Genomic DNA, 22,267 nt, shown 5'->3' on the forward strand with positions numbered 1-22,267 from the left:
GTCTTTGCTCTGCAATGCTCTGTTAGGTGGATGCAAGAGATTTCAAAACATACATAATTGTGGATAGTTCAGTAGCAGCAGTAGTCTTCAATCAACAACATGATGCCATTGTGGGCTTTGATGCCAAACAAATTCATGTCCTGAACTGCTTACAGAGAAATGTATGCTGGCCCCGAAGTCTGGAGATGGTCAAAGACTCAGAGGAGCTCACTTCTGGTAAAGTGCTGCTCCTGTAAGAGCAAAATAACGTGCCCTCCCCCCACACATGCTCATATATATAAAAACATCTCAAATCACATAGAAAAAGATCTGATCTTTCCAACAAAGAAAGCCAGTGCCGTGCCTGGAGTTTCTCTTTTCTCCCAAGTCCTTTCCAATAATATTTGGCTCAAGTCCAGCATGTTACAGGGCTCCCAAGCCTCTTTCCCAGATATATCTGTCTTGTCTCTCTGGGTAAAAGAAACTTATTTCTGGCTCTCTGTCAAGCTCCCCACAACCTTGTATTACCAAACAACAATGTTGAAGGCAGGAATGCATACTTTTGCTTTGATTTCCACAGAGAATCATAATTCTTCTCTGCTTCTTTCTCCCCTCCTCCTCTCCCCTTTAGGTGACAAATGGCTCTCTAGAAGTCACCCTTCTCTTCATTTTGACCTTCTGTTCACCTCCTCCATTTTTTCCTCTCCCCTGGCCGATTCCAATTTGGGTAATTATTCTGTCTACAGTAAGTAAAATTCTCTCTTTTGTTGTAGTCAAAGATAATATCCTTCTCCTTCTGTTCTTGAATGTAATGCTATGCCTTGATAAATCATTACTGTGGTTTACCCCAAAAGGGAAAGAGTGAGTGATTCAGGACTGATATCTTTTCATAAAGTCATTCCAGTGTTTAGGAATACTTTGGGATGAGTGGTGTTGTATTATTAGTCCTTAATCCCTAGATGATTTGCATTACAACTATTATTCTCTCTATTGTACAGCTTTTTAAAGGGTGCCTATTTATTAAAGTGAATTGATGCTAAAAATATGTAAACCTTTGCCCGTCGAAAAATGAAAATAGCCATAGCTTTGGAAATGTTTTAGAAAACTGAAATTCTAGCTGTTCTAAATACAGCACTGAAGTGACATAAAATCCAAACTGTGACATTTTTCTTTTTTTCCCTAAGCCTGCACTTAGATCCATATATTCTTATTCTTAGTACAAAAAAATATATACAGACACAGATGATGTAACAACCCTTTTTTCTGTCTTTCATCTTTAGGAAGGACCGATACCTTTTATGAAAACTTGAGTCCATCTTAAAAAGTATTTCTCTTATTATGCACATCAAATCATGCCTTGGGTTGAAACACTTTGTAGATGAAGACAGCTGTTTGCTATGAAGTACCCACTGTTATTTTTGAAACAGATGCTTTGATTTGTTGGAAAGAACTAATATGTGCTGATTTTAGCCCCAATCCAGTATGACACACAAGCATGTGCTTAAATCTATCATTACTCAGAAAAGCACTTATACATATGTTAAAAATTAAGAATGTGCTTAAGTGCTCTGCTTAATGGGGATGATCTTGAGCACATATTTAAGTGCACTGTTGAATCAAGGCCAGAATGCCCAACCTTGGTTATTGTGAAGTTTGCTATCTTTTTACTGCTTTAAGTTCAAACAACATAGCAATGCTTTATTTCATGTCCTTTGCAAAGGAGGCAATAGCATACTTGACAAGAAAAAAGAGTTCATTACATCTTGCAAGCCAAGTAGTGGGGAGGATGGGAAAGCCTGCATAAAATTACCAGGCTCCCCTTTCTTACACTGGTAAGCATGCGAGATAGGATTCCATCTGTGGCTGCTCTTCAGTGGTTGTGAATCTGTTTCAGATCTCAGCTGGTTATTTATACCACAAGAGCTCCTGCTTTTTGCCCTGCCTCACAATCTGACAGTGGTCAAAATGATATTTGCCCCACAGACTGCAGCTAATGTGCCCATTCCACTGCATTCCTGTTTCAGGTGTAACTTTCACTTTTTATATGAAGATATTATTCATCATCTGTTTACATGATGATTTGGTCAAACCCTCTTTCCAACACTTTGATAATTTTTTAGTTGAGGAAAACTGCCAGATTCCATACTGATCTTTTTTTTTTTTTTCCCTGTGATGTTTCTGACATATAATTCCCTGTGAAATCCATCTACACCCCAATATTCTAGGAATACCTGGATGGATGATTTTCTTCTGCTTACTAGATTGTGCGGCATTAGGAATTTTTTAGTCCACCATGTAAATTTCCAAATACAATGAATAAGAAAAACTGGATGCTTTTGGCAATTTTAATAACTCTTCAAAATGAGAGAGGAATGAAAAATTATACTCAAATCTTTGCCATCCTTTACACATAGTTCTGAACACTTGGCCTATTCTGAAACAAATAGCTAGACCAAAATCTTGGTGATTTACTTTCTTGGGTTTAGTTGGAAATTCCCACCTTTCAAAGTTGTCTGAAAAATAGCAACACAAATCTGATATGTGACATATCAAGCCTCAGCTGTAGCTTCAGATCATATCTGTTGTCAGCAGCAGAAAGACAATAAATCTATGTGGGGCGAAAGATGGATTCCCCTCTGCTTCGAGTGCCATTGAAGATGCCAGCTATGTTCAGATTATGGAAATATTCTATTAGTTCTTATGATGAAAGAGTGAAGATTAAACGAAGCTTGTCTCCCATGTTAGTTTGAGTTTGCAGTGCTGGCTGTCAGAAATATCATCTTTTGAAGTACTTAATGCCATTTATACATGTTCATGCATAAAAGTATAATTGCCATTTATCTAATGAAAAACATATTCTGATAATTTTCCACACTGCCTCATATTTATTGTATGTTCTGTTCTGCTGTTTCTTCTAATATCCTCATCTTTACTCATATTGTAGTAACAATATACATCAGGCTTATAATTAAAACATTATGAAAACCATGAAAAAAAGAAAAATGTAACAATAAAGATCAATTACATTTAATAGCCTGGTGATGGAAATGCACATCAGAGCTCAAATTTACTACAAAGCCATGCTCAAAGTATTTCAAATATGGATCCACTACAAAAAAACCTGCTTCTGTAATTGCCAGAAAAAAACTAGCAGTGGTACTGTTTAAAAACATCAAAGAGCCACTGTCATCTTCTTCCCTACCTCTTTAAAGGAAGGGATTAGTTGAAAAGCAGTTCAAAGTGTAAGCCGGAGATGTTTCAGGGAACTTCAGAATTTGGAGCAGGTGTTTTTGCCATGGGCTAGTAGTACATCCAGTAGCAATGCAAGTCATCCAGGCTTAAAGAAGAAGAAAACCTGACTCAGTATTCCCAGCAGATCTCCCAGACAATGAATCACAGGTTGAGGAATTGGAAGATAGGGACAGGCAGAAATAGGAATATTTTATAAGGGTTACTATGAGGATAAAAGAAAGGAAATCATGCTTAAAATATATTACCAAAGCAAGTGAGAAAAGTCAGAAGTTTCTTATTTGTTAAAAACCCACCAATTCTTAGCTAAATTCACACAGAGGATATGTTTTCATGACAGGCCTGACTGTCATGACTGACCCCAGAATTAGTGCACTCAGATCGTCCTTCTCTAGCCATAAAGCACTGTTGCTTCTTAAGGGTTACTGCACACACCTAAGGTGATACTTTCCATAATTCTTCTTTCTGCAGTGCACTGGACTGCTCACTGATGATTTCCTGGTGAACAACTACAGAATTCGCGTCTTTGGGGACTTTAAGGTGGGTACTAGAAGATGTTCAGCCTTTAAATTCTTGCATAGTTAGGTGTTTCTTCACATGAAAACAAAATCCCAATATTAGTTGGATAGTTCCAGACAGCCCAAGTATAAAGCACAAATCATTTCAAGTGCAAGAGGCTGTGGACAGAAGGGGGTTTGGGCCCCAGCTAGCATGCAATGTTATATATGAATATCACTCAGATTTCATACAGAAGAAGATTCTATTCAGTAGTATAAACCATGAATAACAGGCCTGGAATCTGACCTTTTAAAAATATAAGCAAAGGAGTTGTTCCACTCGCTCTGCTCTGTGAAACTTCACAGATAAAAAGCACAATCACTCCCAACTTCTTGTCCTTATTAATATCAGTTATTGCTGTGGTACTTGGCTGAAAAGACAAGTCAAACCTTCAGTCTGGCCTTACCAGAAAGACATCAAAATCATAGTTTCAGCATACATAAACCAGTGCTCAGTGGAAATGTTTTGTACTCAAAGCAGAGTAGGAAAGGCCAGACAGTTTTGCTATGCCTACTCAAAGGAAGAGAAATTTCACTTACAAAAGAGTAATTATGGAGACATGTCCGTACTTACTCTCATCACCAAGGAGGTTAAAGGAATATGGAGAAGAAATTATAACTTTGTGTCCAGCTGCATCACTCATCACACTGTATGACAAAACATGCACTATGAATTACTATATTTCTTTACAGTTATGTACTGGAACCATTTCCAGAACTGAGCATCTTATTATTGCCCATAAATTCAGTGCAGAGGAGATCGCAGTCCAACATTACTGTCTATAGAGTAGCCATGTCATTTCCTCTCTGGAATATGGAATCTGCAACCACCAAATGCTGTAGACTGAATTTAGCAATAGGACTGCTGATAAATAAATATTCCCAGTGGAAGCCAACTGAGCAGTGTCCCACAGTGTCATGAGTCATTTGTTGTCGCTGAACAGTCTATGCCTCTGCACAGTGTAGAGAGCAGTGCCATACAGAGATGCCGTCCTACCTTCTGGGAAGAGATTAACTAAGTCGAGCCCATAATATTTAATTAAATTCTCCACTAAACTGCTAAATCGCTTTGAGTCTTGAGATCATATCCTGAGAGCTGAGAAAAGAGGTAGTTTGCAGTTTTCTCACCCAGTGAATAGAGTATGGTGTTGCAGTGAGATACAGCTTACACAGTTTTAATGTCAACATTTTAGATAACTGCATGTGAGCAAGTCACCATAGATTGCCTGCACTGCCCGTGAAAATAAGTCAGCAATTTTGGAACAAAATTCCTCTGGCCTATATTAACTGACTGTTAGCTGACTCATATCCCAGAAATACCTGGTTTTCTCATTGGTGGAAGGGGAGTTTAGAGTGAATTCTTGAGAGAGAAAAAAAACCCTTATGTTATAGACATCTCCAGCCAGTCACATGAATCCTGTGCAAGGAGACTAACAAGTCACAGAGCAGACATGCAAGACTTAAGCCAAATGTATTGAATATTTTTCACTCAGATTCACTGAGAAATTGTTCTGCTATCTATTCAGCACAAAGTAAATGTGTACTGCACAGCTGCTCTCCAAGAGTGAACACATAACATGGGACTGGCTGCAGGAATGATGAGGCCCACAAGGGACTACTCAGCTTTAGACAAAACCATTCCTTCTAGTTTGTCAGTCTAGTTTGTCATCTAGGCCTGAAATTTTTCTTGCTTTCCTATCTGCCTGAAGACATATTCAGCAAAAAATTATGCAAATTTTGGGAGGAAGCCAGAAAGATATTTTCTCCTCGTGACTCAACAAGATTGGAATTTGTTACTGATCTCACTCAAACCAGTGCAAATCAGGAGCAATTACATCAAAATCAATGGTGATAACCTAGTAGGAAGTGACAATATGGGCCTACTATTTTAAAAATGGCAGCAAATCTCACTTTACATGAAGATGGAATGATGCAGTTTGCTTCTAATGAGATGGTGTGGTCTTTTTATGTGACAGAGAAACAGCGCTGTAGCTGAACTGTTAAATAAAAGTTTTCACTTAACTTACAGTACATTTTACTGTCATCAAAAAAGCATTTGGGAAAAATAGTTCCCAATGAGTCTCTGTTGAAATTTTGGGATCATAAACTTTTATATCTTAATATTTATGATTCTAATAAACTACCACAATATTAAAATGAAAGATACAAACTCTGAGGTCAAAAACTACAATTTGTTGTAAGGCAAAACAATTTTGAATAATAAACCACTATTGAAATCGAAGATCACTTCCTATAATTTAATAAGTAATCCCCTTGGTGATATATCCCAGATATTAAACTAGTTTAGTTCACTTGGACCAGGTGTTTTAAATTGGTACATAGCATTCTGCCAAATGATAATACAAAACTAATAATGAAATGACATGAAAGCCTTTTATATTCTGATTTTTACCTTCATTGCTGATCACAAATTGGCTAATCAGGAGCAATTAATTAATTCATTATTGTTAATAGTAGTGAATGACAAGTATAAAGATAATACCTTGTTTATTAGCTCAGCTATAGCACTGTTGGATGTCAATTAACCAGATGCAAATGTTTGATTGGATAATGTATCTCGCAGCTCCCAATCCACATAGCACGTGCCAAAGCAGTTAGTGTTTTTTCACCAGAAGCATCCAGCTGCAGACTATAAGTGTTTCCATAATAAAGTCAGTATAGCTTGTACTTTTAAAACTTATTTAAAGGATACTGTTTGAGTCTGAGAGAAAAAATATTTTCAAAAGGGTCTGCCCCAAAAGGGTCTGCCCTGTGTGCAACCAAAAATAGTCCATAAATGTATCTTTCACTATGTTTCAAAGACACTGATGTTAAACTAGTTAGTCATTAGAGAAGATGATAATTCATCCATTTCTTGTTCCATATGAATGTTTGCTGATGCTGCTGATGCACCAAGTTCAAACTTTTTAGTCCTATATGTGATTCACCATGGAAGCTGCCCTATAACAACCACTTTAGAAAGACTCTGAGCCTAGGTCAAAATCATGACTTATTGAGTCTTGATACTCAGTGTTTATGGTTTGTCTTATCGCTACATGAGGAGGTTCCCACTCCAAATGAGTGTGTGAACCCTATAATTAATTGGAAAATGAAAAAATGCTGTTCCACTCTGTGGCATAACACCTTGCTCAAGAATAAGTCTTTGAAGTCATGGAAATACAAGGAGCAGGCAGCACAACTGACATAGAGTAGAAACTTGTCGTGTCTGGTTCCCAGAGCAGGTGCTGATGCTGTTGGGCACTGTCTCCTTTTCTGGTCAAGGAACTGAACATTGTGTTGGTCATGCAATAGGAAAGGCTGCAGCCACGAGGATGTGGAACCACATCCCACAGAATCTGATGCACTTGAGAGCTATGTTGGCTTGAGGTCTATAAAAATGACAGTTTTATTTACACAATTGTTCCATTATACTTTATTGAAGGGAATAGAGAGAGATTGCTTAACATGCTTCCAATTTGTTTATTTGTTTTACTTTATTGGATAAAACTAGTGCTCAGGAAATAACTAATGTAACTGACAGCACTGACTTGAATGAAGAAGGGGTGATGGCAGACAGGGACAGTTCTGTTGGAGAGTGGTGAATGACAGGTTCTCTACCCACCCAGAAAATCCTTCTTCAAACAAATGCCCTTTGTGGGTGGGGACAGATGACCAAAAATATTTCCGTTTGTGAAAGAATTGTGGTCTAACCTCAGCTCAACAGACCTAATCAGCACTAATCCAAGCAAGCACTTAGCCCTGTTGCAAACAAGCATAGACTGCATTGCTTTGGAAGCTCAGGAAAGTCAGCTATGAAATACAAATTGTAGGTCTACCCTCGACATTTCTGACTGACATTAATGGAAATGACAGCTTACTCCCAGAATAAAGATAGGTTGGGCTGGGGGAACATAACAATTCCATAAGAATTACCACTTGATTACTTATTGCCAAACACTTAGTGGTGTCAAATATGCCACAGAGGTCAGGAAAGAGCTATGTAGAACTGTCAATGCTCTGAAAAGTTTGTGCTGGATCATTAGAGTGTGGCTTGTAGACTGAAGTGGTCACAAAGAAGCAATATTTCTTTGCCACTCATTGAGGAATACCAAATACCTTCTGAGTTTTGCAGTACTTGATATAACTGAGGCTGTGTGCTGAAACAGCTCTGCCCAATCAGATCAGTGGAACAGCAATCATATCTCTTCTGACTATCATATTTGTGGTTTTTCTCTTTCATTATAGTTGACAGAGTTAGGGTAAGACACTGAAGCAAATGTAAAACCCATCACTTTTAAACATAGCATCTTTGTATCTGATCCCCATCTGACATAGATGGGGAATAACCCTATGATGATAACAAAGTTGTACCTCTTTACTCCAGGCCCTAAAGCAGCTGGGCTTCTCCATTTCTGTAATTTAGACAATAAAACAAGATTCTCTAGAAATAGCAGTTAGGATTTCCTCTGTTTTACAAAGCACCAAACACTCGGGGGGGGCTCAGAAATAATTCTCAAGTACTGTTTAAATGTGTTTGAATTCACTGACTATTCTCAGCTATATGGGAACACACACACATGCATACACAAACAGCCCTTGAAGGAAATCAGAGCATCTGATGGAAAAGGTTTACTTTACTCTGGGTGATCTCAGCTGCACTATTTACACACAAAAATCTCTTAGAGGGAACCATAAAAAATACATCAAAGTGCAGTGACTTTTTGTGCCCCTCCCTCCCAAGCTCTACAACATATTTTGGAGTTTATTTTCTCTTCCTGGTCAGTTTCTTCCAGATCTCATAATAAAACAGAGTACGTGAAAACTGAAACTTTTCAGGGAGAAAATGTTTTAAAATATTTTCTTTTAGAAACTGATTCTCCTCCATTGGATTTTTTTGCAATATTTTTAGAATGTTTCATTCTTCTATCTTCTTGGTCTGTAAGGGTCTCCTTATGTAAGTGTCAGACCCTGTGATTTGTGGGCCTCATGCTCTGGTACCATTAAAGTAATCTAAACCACCATCTTTGCTTTTTTTCTCTCTCCTGCACAGGGAGCAAGGTGGTCTGCAAAACTACCAAGCCCCTACAGTAGGCGTGGTCCTTCAGAAACCTCCTAGGATGATCTGCATACGGGACCTGACACAGCCAGGGAGCATTGGATTTAATTGTGCATGTTTAGTCACAAAATTGGAGCAGAGCAGGGCAGCTTGCCATATTTGTTAAAAGTGGTCCTGTGGGCCACCATTTGTACATAAGAAATCAGGATTCAGGAGACTCAAATTCTGTTCAAAAGCAGATTTCTTATGTAGACCTGAAATAATTGACTCAGCCCTCCACATCTCAGGTTTTTCCCCATAACTTTGGGATCTTTATTGGGGTATAAGTACCTAACATTCATGACAGAGTAGCAGTCAGATGTTATGAGAATGAGGATTGCACAAGCAGTTCAGAAGAAAGAAGATTGCACACTCTTCAGTTTGTTTTCTGGACTATCAGTGGATAATGCACTCACAGAAGAGTGGGGCACATCTACACTTCAGTTCCTGTGTGAGACACCTTCTCTTGGGATTTGGGATTTAATTACTGACTGGATTCTGGTTATCCACAGGAATTCACACTCAGGAAGAGGTGGAAACATGACTCAGGCTCAACAAGTCATCTGGCAGCTGCAGAAGGATATCAGAATACCTTGCTGTAAAGAACACTTTGCAATTTATCATACCCACTATCTTTCCTCTCAGATGGAAGGGAGGAAAGAAAAGTCACAACTTCATTATACAAATCAAGTGTCTTCTATTAATGAATTTGCTTTCTTCCATAACTGGTAGCAAATCCACACTCTGGCCTGAATTTTCAATAATCCTATACTTTCCTTCCTCTTTAGCACTCTTGCTATCTCTGTCTCTCCACCTCTGTCTACCTCTTGCCCTGCATGTCATGTCTCCTCCAAGGTGCACCCACTGATAGTTAAAATTTCCTATTTCAGTGAAATGCAAGACTGTTGTTCTGGCTTGTATCTTCACCATAGCATGACATTTGTATTGGCTGCTGGGCTTTCAAATTTCTGAATTACCCTTGAGTGTGTTTTGGCTCTTTCCATCTTTTAAGGCCTCCTTTTTCCTTATGAGCCCACCTGGAAAATGGCAATAAAACTTACAAGCTGTAGGGGGCTTGTTTTCCAAAGTTCACTGCAACTCTAGTTGTTTTTAAGAGAGCTTATCACTTTATCAGGCATAAAGGATTGTTATTATCCCATATGCCTAAATCTAAGTGATTAAATGAACAAAACAGCTTGGTTTGTGCAATATTTATTCAGGATGGGGTCTATTAAAATACAGGTGACAAAACTCTCAATAATTGTAATTGTTTCTAAAGTATCTTACACAACCCAACAAAATAATTCATCTTGCTATGTGTAAGCTCCAACTCAGAACAAGAGTATTGGAACTACAGTTCAAAACAGCTGAAAACCATGAGAATCTTAAAAAGTTAGTACGTGGTTATTCATCTAAAGATGTTGCCAACAACAATTTTGTTATTTGTTGTCTTAAATACAGCCTTTTGGTGTTCAATACAGGTGAATTACTCTTCTAGACCAAAAAATGGTCTCTCTAGACTGAAGCATGGTGACAGCCCAGAGACAAGCAATCATGATCTGCACTCTTCTAAGAATGTAAACAAAGAAAATTCTCAATTAATGGCATGGTTTCTCCTTTAAAAGGCATAATTTCTAAAAGGTGAGGAGTGTTATGAGCAAAATTCCTGGAAATTGAAATGTAAGCAGAGAACTTTGAATGAAACTTGGACGTTCTTTTAGAAGAGTTTATTAAATGGCTAAACCCCCACAATTTCACAATCAAAAAGAACAAACTTTGGCTATAAGCCCAACCTCATTTGTGGAAACTGTGAATACAAAAGTAATGTATAACGTGAAAACAAAATAGGCAGATTTAGTTAGCAGTAAAAATGAGAAATTATCAACAAACTGAAATAATTAATACAAGAAAAAAGCATGGGAAAATAATTCCTGTCTATATGGAAAAGAGCAATATTTTTAAAAGTTTTGTTGAAGATAAAAATATGCTAGAAGTGATATAATGCCGACATTCGATAAGGATATTAAATCTGTTAGTAATCATAGAGAAGGATAAGGTTTCAGTAAATATTGCCTTGTAGAAAAACAGGTTCATTTAATCACTTCACATGAAGATGATCAAGATTTTTCCAGGCCTTCAAGTAGCAAGGAGGAATTTAGGCAAAGTCTGTTAAATATTTTTAAATCAGTAGCTTGAATCCAAGAGCCCTTATTTTCCCAAGGAGTCAGCTGAATCACTAATGCTGCTCTTGAATAAATGTTGAAATACTGGTGAAATTCCAGAAGACTAAAAAAAAATACAAATCCTGAGCCAATATACAAAAAGTTTGAATTAGGCGACTTACTGGACATCAATCCCAGTCAAAAAAGGGATAAGCTGATAAAGCAATAAATGTATATGGTTAAGATGGGCCGACAATTCCCTAAAGTAACCAGTCATGGGGTACACTTCTACCTTTAGTCTCAGTTCTCAAGGATTGGCTGAAGCATGACCACATGCAATGTAAAATATTCCTAAAATAGTGGCAGAAGACAGTTATGAATGACAGCTGTAAAAACCTATTGAAGAACTGATAATGATACACAAAATTAGCTGACTTATTTAGTCAGGTGAGGCAATTTCAACTAACCAGGTACTACAGCCAAACTTCTGCAGCAGTTCTAAAATGAATCTTTAGAGATAGGCAACAGAGCAGAAGTTCCTAAAGTAATTCTGAAAATATGTGAACCTTTTTTTGTGTAAACTGAGTAGCAAATACAAGCAGGGTGATTATTTTGCCTCTGTGTGTAATATTGATGAGATTGATACTAGAATATTACATACACATCTGGTGTCCATATTTGGGGGGGGAAAAAGCTGAAAACTTGAAAAGGATGCAGAAAGGACCTTAAAAATCATTTCAGGATGGAGAAAATGCCTTACAATGGGGCACTGGAAATACTCAATCTATTTAGATTATAGTAGATTTAAGGGTGGCTTGAATATGTATGCACATACATTCATTACGAAGAACACTGAACACTTAAAGGACTTTTCAACAAAAGCAAAAAGGCCTAAGAAAAATCAGTAGATACAGGCTAAAACCAGACAAGTTTAGTTTGGAAATAAGACACATTTTTCAGCAGTGAGGGAGATTAGTCAGAAAAAGCATCTACAAGGGAAAGTAGTGAATTCTCCTTCTCTTCATAATAATATTGGCTGCGATTCAGAAAGATGTGCTTCAGCCAAACAAAAGCTATTCTTTAGTCAGAGATTTTTGCTCAATTTAACATATTAAATTGTCCAATTATTTCTTCTGCGCTTAAACACTTTATGTAGGGTACAACTCATTCAACTTTAGTTGTCTACTGTGTAGATATTGGAAACTCAGGTAGCCTGTGCAGGATTGCTTAAGAGTCAAAAGACACTTAGAGGGCTGGATTTATCTCACCCATTTTAGAAACCTGCATTAGTATGAGATTAATCCCAAGAGATTCCTCTTTCTCTCTACTACAAAAGATGTTATAAAGGAAACAAAAAGAGACTAGTAAAGGAGCTTGAATAACTAGCCCTGATTAGAGATTTCCACTGAAAAAGCATGCATTTAGTCAGGTGAATCCTGACTATATTTTGTGTCTGAGTGTCAAGAAGGCATTCTGACAACGATTCCTGAGCAATGTATCTAGTTCAACATGAAAGGCCATGCCTGGATTTCTGCTTGGATTAGGTGAGGTTTACAATATTTCTTCTGTGCCTAATGTGTAGCTTTTTACATACATTTATTTAGATTTTCTCTTCCATTTTTTTCAGCATCACATGTAATTTATAACCCAACAGTAAAAAATTATGCTTTCCCTACATTTCAAAAATAGATTTTCAAAAGGGAATTAATGACAAGGAGTTGAATGTCTGTATTTGCTAAAGGCTCAACATCTCATTGCCACCCAGTAATCCAGCCCAGCAGGAGGACACAGAACAAAATGATGATCTCCTGTGTGAAATAAGAACTTGCTGTGATTCTGAATTGTGAGATGTTTTCCTGTTTGCTTTGAACTCCACATTAAAACAAGGTGGAATAAATATTTCCAACAACAGAAGAAAACTTGAAAATGAAATAACTCAGAACTCTTCATGGGCTACAAGCCTTAGTCACTCAGAGCAGGCACATGAACACGCACACAGAGTGAAGGGCTTGTGAAGATTGAGGGGTTTGTGTTTGGAAATAAGCAAAATCTCCCACACCAGCTCTGGTCAACGTTTTACACAAACAACATGGCTTGAAGTCAAGGGAAGATTTGCCTCAGGAAGGACTAGAGGATTGGATTCAATGTACTGTTCATTAGGGCTATTTTCCTTTTCTTTATGAGCCACATGGGAATCTATCTCCCTGTTTCAACTGACATGAACCATTCTGTTTCAACATTTTTTTACTCTTCTAGCCTGTACGCTTTATTGATGTTGATTATAATTTGGTTGCTCACCAACTTATATTGAAAGGAAAAGCTGCAGTCCAAACCCATTTCTGTAGTGATTTAAGAACAGCTAACATGTACGATGCTTGGACCAAATTTTCTCATTAAATAGTTATTACTGAAATTTTTATTTTTGCTAAGAAACCTTTTAATACCAGAGCACATTTCACTTACATATATTTTAAAGCATATAACACTTCTAGATAGACTATTAACTTAAATAAGAACATTATACAAGCAATTAAAATTTTTAAGGACTTAGAAGAGGCACTTGTGGAGCATCTGAAAGGAGTAGGATTCAGCTTGGTCATTATACCTTAATCACGTGCAATAATTAATTTTATATATATATATATATATGTATGTATGTATGTAACTTGGAGAATCTATTTAGCCTTACTGAAAATAATGAAAATATGAATGCACTGAAAACAAAATTAAAGTTTTCTCCCTAAAAATCACTTCATTTGTTGACTTCCTTGCTATGAGACAATTGGGGAAAAAAATCTCAGCATGTGTTTTTTTAGATCATATTTTTAAGATTGCTCAGAGCACAATTGTAAAATGAATGAAAATTTGGAAATTTATTGGTTAACTATTTAAATAATGAGCTAACACACTCTTTACCGTCTCTCAAAGTTCAAAATACATTTCTATGTGATGTCATTATTTTTTGCTTATAGAGATCAGAAAAGGTATACAAATATTATGCCAAACTCTTAAACCATAACTGCAGGCTTACTCAGCAGACACAATTTTTCACATGTATTTTCTTTCCCCTTGAAAGAGGCATGAAGCAGAGAATGGACCAAGCATTACCTAAATCAATGTATTGCTAGCAGATGGATTTACAGTACAAGATTAAACATGACCTAAGATCCTATCTGGAACAGATGTGAGCTGTAGACTTTCCATAGTCAAGGAGAAAATTTTCATCTGGAGCAACTGTTTCTACCAAATTGTCAACAATGGAACATCTCTGGAGGCTTCTCATAAGTATGTGGCACTGCCTACCGAATCATGATCAGACTTTAGAATATTTTTCCTTTCTGAAACCCAGTTTCAACTTTAAAATACTGCCACAGTAGTGCCCCAGAGAAAACCCAAGCTCTGGAATGTGACTGTCAATATGCTTAAATTGTTAACACACCTTTGGTCTGTGTCAGCTACCATTTCCTCAGACAGCAGCTGAGCCTGGTTTAAGACAAGTATATTGGTCAGGAATAAATCCCAATAGATTCTTTGGATATAGCTAAATTGTGTTACAAAGAAAGAGATTAGATGTATGGATGTGGTGCCATCTGCCCTCAGGTCCAGAAATCAGGCCCTGAACCATTTTCCTGACAGCATAGGTTTAGTCTTTGTGTATATGAGATAATACAGCAATATGGAAATCCCGAACTCTGCCCTTAGGAGGATGTGGGAAATCCTAAGAACATGTCTGGAAGAGATGAGGGACCACAAAAACTTGCCAGTCAAAAGAATGAGGGTACCTACAAACAGCTGTTGCTGAGCAAGGACAAAGAGCAGTGCCAGCTGTTAGCAGAGTGTGCTGCTGGGGGCCCAGCTCGCTATGGTGAGGACAGCAGGATGGGAGGGTTGGTTGAATGGGTGGTAGGAAGAGCCAAAGTTTGGATCAACAACTTCATGGCAGTGTCCCTACAACCTCTCTGATTGTTTTCTGATCTCCTTTTTGGAAAGGTCACTGGCCCAGAATGACTCACATCCATTGTGTTCCTCCCTTGAAATGGTTGTACTGCATCTAACAAAAAGCCCACCTAGACCCAAAGACAAATATGAAAAGCAAGTGCCAAGACGAGAGCATAATAAGGTAAGGAGCCAGTAAAACTGCATTACCTCCACCTGCTCATAATTTAGGGACTTTCTGAGCTCAGTAGGTTACTCTTGCTTGAATTTGTGTTTCTTCTCTTAAATTTTGGTATGTACAGCATCCTGTGCCAAGGAACTCCACCACTTAACTGCACCACAAGTGAATGAGCTTCCTGCTGGTTTTACGCCTTCCTTCTAACTCCTGCTAAACAATCAAACCTTACGGCCTCCACAGCATCACTTTAGGCTGGATCAACCTTTTCCATGACTGCCCCTCAGTCATTGCTTTATCAGACCTGAGAGTCACCATTTCTTCAACCTTCAGAAAGAAGTTTATCCATCCCCCTGCCTTTGCCTGAACTTTTTTTAGTCCTGCTGTTATATTTGAGTGATTGCAGCACTATGCACAACTATTCCAGTTTTTGTGAATTTCCAGAGTAGCATACCATGTTCTCTTTTTAAAATTCCCCATTCCATTCCTAATTTCTAACAATTGGCTTATGCTTTTGTGCACTCCTGGTAATGTGAACTGATTGTGTCCGCACACTGCAGCCCTTGGAGCAAAGCCTGGCTTAGTACTTGCCCCATGGATTTGGCACACACTGATTCACTGACCTCACATGATCTGCACAAAGTTCATCTATTGCACTCTTCCCACTGGAAGCTCACAGCTGTGGCTACCCTCCCACATCCCTGTCAGCAGCTCAGGATATTCTCACAGTCCTTTTCTTTCCTCTTGTGACCTTTCTCACCTCAGCCCAGAGTAGCCTGAGCTACCCTGCCACAAGGTCTAGATCTCCTCCTGCCCCCCAGTGGACTAACTTTAGGACTGAAATTTTGGTATTCTTTAAGAGAGCATACCTTTCCTGCTTGCCCTAGATAAGAAGAGTATCTCATTTTCCATCTGTCGTATTTATTATTTTCTTCACAGTGACAACATGGGTGTAGATTGTGGGCAGCAGGATGCACTGTGAGGAAACAAGAAGTGTGAAAGGTCCAATGGGGTGAGCATAAGTTGAAGAACCAGGTTTTGTGGATAGATGTTGGATGCTTGACTGATTCACCGAATCAGTCCTTGTACTGCCTATAAAGTGAGCCTTGGTTTTTTTCAAGAAGACACTTATTTTCTCAGCTCCAGAATGGATCCTGGAGGTGACCCAATACATGGCATAGACAGCTTGGGGAACAGGGCCACGGCGTAAAGCAATCAAAAGGTTGGTGCAAAGAGGAACAGAATAGTCTGTTCTCCAGATGCCCTGACAGGAGGAAGAAAAACAGCATGTTTAAATTGCAGGAAGGGACAATTAGGTTAGACAGTGGAAAGAACTTTCTGATGGTGAGAAGAGTTAAGCCCTGGAATAGCTCGCCTGGCAACTGGTGCTGTTTTTCTTGCTGACAGGTTGTAAGAACAGGTTAGACAAACATGCCAGGAATGGTTTAGGTCTACTTGATCTTTTCTTGGGTCAAATGGAGAGATAAGATCACTTCTTCTGTTCTTCCCAGACTCACCTGCTACAATATTATCATTTTTCATCCCAGATTTCTAAAGATAAAAATGGATTCTTTTTCCACATTTTTCACTACTGTAAAGTATATGTCTAAAAATTCTGACAGACACAAAACCACATTATGTGCTAGTAAAAGTCAGAAACCCCACAGTTAAATCAAAGGGTCTCTGTCCAATTCTGCCTGTTTTGCTTCATGTGCAGAAACTAAGTATGACACATTTCGTTTAATAATACAATATTTACTCATTAAATATATTTACCTCATTCTTTGGAAGTTTTTGCCTTTTACCTGCTGATTATTTTACAAGCTGAAAAGTAAAATGACTGTTATGGCAGAAAGTCTCTTTTCAGAAGTTGCAAATAGAAACCACTTCAGAATACCTCTGGTCAGAGTATTTGTTTGGCTTTGATTACAAAATTACAGATATCTGCTTAAAGTATTATAGCCAAATATTGGCCCAGGAGGGATTATATTCCCAGTTTTGAGATTAATGCATTGTACAGCCCCTGGTCATGAAATTTAAAAGCATTCTAAATAGTGGCCACTGGCCGTTTTATGTGACAGCCTAAATAATTAAAAAGGTCTGTTTCAATCCCATATCCATTGAGTACATTTTTGTAATGCTTTGCTGCCTAGAAATGGTCTCTGCACCAAAATGTAGCACTAAAATGAGAGTTTATCCTGTATCAGATAGGAATCTGCAATCCGTTTTATGATTCTACAAGGATGTATAAAAGAAATAAGCTATAGCTATCCAGCAGAACTTTTCCCCATTCAGAGATTATTTGCTGAACCTTATTCCTTCGGCTTCTGTCCAAACAATCCACACTCAGTATTTTCCTCAGTTCTTTGTTGACTGTTTATAACCTATGTGGAAATCCTTAGATTGCTGTTTGGAAATCACCAACATTACATTGCCTGAATTCACAGGCTTAATTTCTGGCTTTAAGAGAAGCCTCATATTTGAGATTGGTTAAGCATCTCTCTGTCTCTACAGACACTTACTCTGATGTAGGTAGAGTCATTCCCAGAATTGTTCCTCTGATGTCAGCTTCTCCATAAACACCCACCTCTTTACAGTCAATATGTTTAAGCCGTGGGCATGGCCTACACACCACGAACTCGTGCTCAGGCTACAGCCAAAGGCTTCATAGTTTATGTCCAAGCTTTTCTAGGAAACTCTATCTCACTAGTCAAGTGTAATCCTTTATGCTTGTCCAAAGCATCTCTAATATTAGCTACCAAAATGTGAAGGGACAACTTGCTTTGAACCTGAGAGGTGATTATGGAATATGCACCTGCCTGAACAGGACACTCATCTGAGACACCATGATAAAACTGTCCTTCTTGGACCCAGGATGTGCAGATTTAATCTTAAATTCTAAACTGTCAGCTGGATGCTTTTTCTGCAGGGAAATCATATGTTAAACATCTGTCTGAGCTTAAAAAACAGGATCAGGAGAAAGCTGATCGGGCAGAGAGATTGCTATGGGACTGTTACATCTCTAAAAGGTTATTTCTAGGTGTCTCTGCCTAAGTCAGCTGCTTATGCACCAAAAATTGATCCTCTTTCTCTTCCTGGAAGCTCTCTTCTATCAGGTGCTTCAGGCATGTGTCCTTTTGGAGTGCTGTAAATTATTTCAGAAAACAGGGCTTTCCTCACCCAAAGAAATGTAAAGAAAATAAAAACGGTCAGTGTTATAAACATCATGAATAAACAAAAATATTTCTTAGGATCTATGAAAAACTATTATGAGGGACTGAATTATTCCTGTTAACAAAGGCTGATTTTCTGGGAAAATTTGCTGAGACTACAGAAAACACTAAGTAACTCTCCGCTGACATCCTCTGTCAGCCTTAATGTAATGGCAAAGGGGTTGTTAATAGCTCAGACATATAAAGCACTCCAAGTTTTTTTAAAGAATAACTAGATATTGATTGGGTATATTAAATACATTTATTTCTAAAAAAAACACTAAAAAATATTACAAAATCTTTCATGTGGAAATAGCATTAGAAATATGCACACTCAAGATGTAATACTATGGTGGTAGGGGAGGTGGGGGTGTGTTCTCTTTTGAAGTAGCAATAACATTTAGAAACTTTGTATTTCCCAGTTTTTTTCTCTACACAAAATTTTTTTCCAAAGGCAGGAAAGTGGTGTTTTCTAGTTCAGAGAGGATGTGTTGTGACATTGCCAATGTCTTGACTTTTTTTTTCTTTCCTTCCTCTTTAGGTTCTTTAGAGCTAGATACACAGAAGATAACAGTCCTATGGTTTATCTATAGTCCAGAAACTCAAAAACAATGAGGCAAAGTGAGTGAAACTTCCTGCTGATTACAATGTACCATAAAGAGAAAGAAGCAAAAAAAGAAGGGAAGATGACACAAAAAAATTACAGTCATATTTGAATCATCTGTGTGATTGTCTTTCATATTAAAAAAGTTTCTAAAGATTTGTGTGACTAAAAAAGCAAAGGATATCCTGAAGAAGACGGAGGAATTTCCACTTATTGTAGTTCACATAGATGCCAGATTCACACAAGAGTAGAAAGATGTGCAGGCCAGAAGGACAGTGTTGGATATCCAGGAAAATAAAATAATCCAGAGTGGACATCACCATGTTGCACAACTCAGTGGTGCCAAAGAAAAAGTAACAAAGAAAGCATCAGGTGTGAGTGGGCTAGAGTGCAAAGGAGCAGTGGGGCTCCTGAAACAACAAAGTGCACTTGCATCCAACTCCTGGCTTCAAAACTCACCACACATTTTAGGAGGTCTTTCAGAAGGATTAGGTAGACACTTAAGAGGAACATTAAGTTGAACGAATAAAAGTAGCATTGCTCTTATACAAAGCAATGTAATAGTAGCACAAGAGACAAAGAGTAAAACTAAAAGTAGTGCATGAGTTAACATATAAATGCTATAGGTGGCTACACAAGTACTATATGTCTTCAGAAAACCTAAAAATGCATGGAGCTATGCTAAGGAAGACATTTTGCCAGATCAGTATGGAAGATAAAATCTTATAATGAAACACTTGGCTAAGGATCCTAAGCTGTAGGATTGTGTAAGTAACCAGGGCAAAGAACAAATTGTGCTGGACACTTGCAGCAGGTCATTGGGACTGGTAAGGAAAAGAAATCACTACTTTTTGTACAGCTTCTGAGGACACTCCAAAAGTTAGTGCAGTGGGGTTAGCAACGCCACAGGAAGATGTTTCGCCTGTGCAATATATTTTTGCTGTATACCTCACTGAAACACCAAGGAGGAAGAATATGTTATGTGACAAACTGACACATTAAAACAGCAATGGCTTATGTAGAGGAAAAAACACTGTTCCAGTAGGAAGATCAGTCAGAAGAGCCACACTGAATGAGGTCTATTCCATCTGAACAGCAAAATCTGTCTCACAAGTGCTCATTCCAACTTTAAATATCATTATTTTAGTCATAGCCACTCTTGATTACCACCAATGGATAGTCCTGTGAAAAGACATGGTGTTATTCAACATCTTCAAGCCAGTGCCATGAGCTATTACACCATGTTAACATCCTGGTTCTTACATGTTAGCTAAAAAGTATCAATCATTATTTGTCTGATATCTTAAGCTGAAGTCACCCAACCAGACAGCTGGACATGGCCACCTTTAAATTCAAGTTGTCACTCACACTTTTTGTATTACAGTAGACATTATTAGAATATTGCCTGTGTGAACCACTGGGGAAGTTTCTGCACATGGCGGCTGGAGTCAAGAACAGAACAACTGGTAAAGTAGGGCAGTGAAGCAGTGCCATTAATGGACAAAGGGGATTAATAAAAGGCTTGATTTACACTTTGTCTATGATAACAACCTATGTTTGTTCCCCTTTTCTTGTGCCTCGGCTGTTTCACCACACACCTTTCCACCGAGCAGTGGAGTAAATAAAAACTGGTCAGGCGGGCTGACATTGATAAAATCAAGTTCACTGGCAGATATTTCAAACCCTTTATTAGCAAGGCCATAAACTACATATGCTGTTTGATTAGGATATGATGAAAAGAATTTATTAGCAGATGTGTATTCAGCTACACTGTTTTACTGGCAGCTTTATGAGATTCTCTCCTAGGCTGACAGGTGCGGCTTGCCAGCTGCCTTGTACAGCAAACAGGGGACGGAGATCATGCCATGTGCAATGATTTAATCAGTTACCATCAACTGCTGGAAAATAAACAAGGTTTTGTGCCTTTCTTTCAGTCCCATGTATATTAATTGAAACCAAATATTACAAATGACACTGAAAGAGAGTATCACTGATCAGACAGAGGAGACTTAAATTTAATAGGACACAGCCATGTAATACATAAATATAATAAAGCACAGTCATGTAATACATAAATATTTGGTTAAAAGATAGCAGAATTTTGTTAAACTTGGCAATGGGAAGTCTTTTGAAGTCTCATTTGTCAGTTTCCATTCGTGGGACAGTCAAATCTAGTCATTTGGGTCACAGCTGGCAAAAGAAAGATGATCCTCTTGGTTTATTGTTCTGATACAAAATTGTCATTACAAATTGAAAACACAGAGCAAATAAAAGAGGGCAAATGGGGAACTTGTGTGGTTACATATTTTTAACTGTTGCGTCTGGCTGTACTTTGCTTAATAGGGGTTGCAGAATTCAAGATGTCTATATCCTGGGTCTCATTACTATTGTTTAAAATTTCTATACCACTAGTTTACAATTAAAACGTTCTTTCTCAATTCAGTTCTCATATCCAATGTTTTCAGTGCTCTAAATATGTGTAACCTGAACTAATATTTTTATTAAGTATCTGACAGCTTCCTTGAAACATTTTTATATCAAATATTTGCGTGTCAAAATACAGATATAGAAGACTTTTTTCCACAGCCAAATGAGAATGTTCATACAATGTAAAGAAAAAATAATATTGCTAAACTGAAGCAAGAATATTTTACAGAAGATTCTTTAACTTTGTTTTCTGCATGTTTATGACAAAGAATTGTCATGATTACACTGTAAGCAAGGACAAGTCAAGAAGAGCTGTAAAGCAAAAAAAAAACTTGTCAAACTGATTGCATAAATAATTATAGCAGTGGTCTGTTAAAAATTATGACAATTGAAGCCATGGAAGTATTTTGAAAAAAGTGGGCTTGTCTTTGAAGTGTCAGTACATTCAAATTCTTTCTCTCAGTCTAAGAATGTATTCAGATTTTAGTAGATTTTCTGTCCTGGTTTAGAGTCAAGTTCTTGCACAGAATCAGAGGTGCTAGAGAAGGAACAGCACTAGCAGCAGCAGACTTTATGCCTGTTTTTTTGATTATAATAATCTCTCTGAAGGAGATTACTTTTGTTCTTTTGTATTTTAATAGTTTGAGAGAGATGAGTTTCTAGTAGTCACAGCCTGGGGATCCAAAACTGTGATAATAGCTGCAGGCCACATTGGGCAGAAATATGATATTTTATAACGGATTATGAGGTACTGATTTCCTTTCATTCACTCCTTTTTTCTTCATGTCCCTTGGTGTATTTTCTTGCTGAAGCACAGACCACAGCTCAGCCTTTTCAAGATTTTACAAGGAAAAGTGTAACATCAAGAGCA

This window comes from Corvus moneduloides, chromosome 3 (assembly GCF_009650955.1).
Source record: "Corvus moneduloides isolate bCorMon1 chromosome 3, bCorMon1.pri, whole genome shotgun sequence".
Taxonomy (NCBI): Eukaryota; Metazoa; Chordata; class Aves; order Passeriformes; family Corvidae; genus Corvus; species Corvus moneduloides.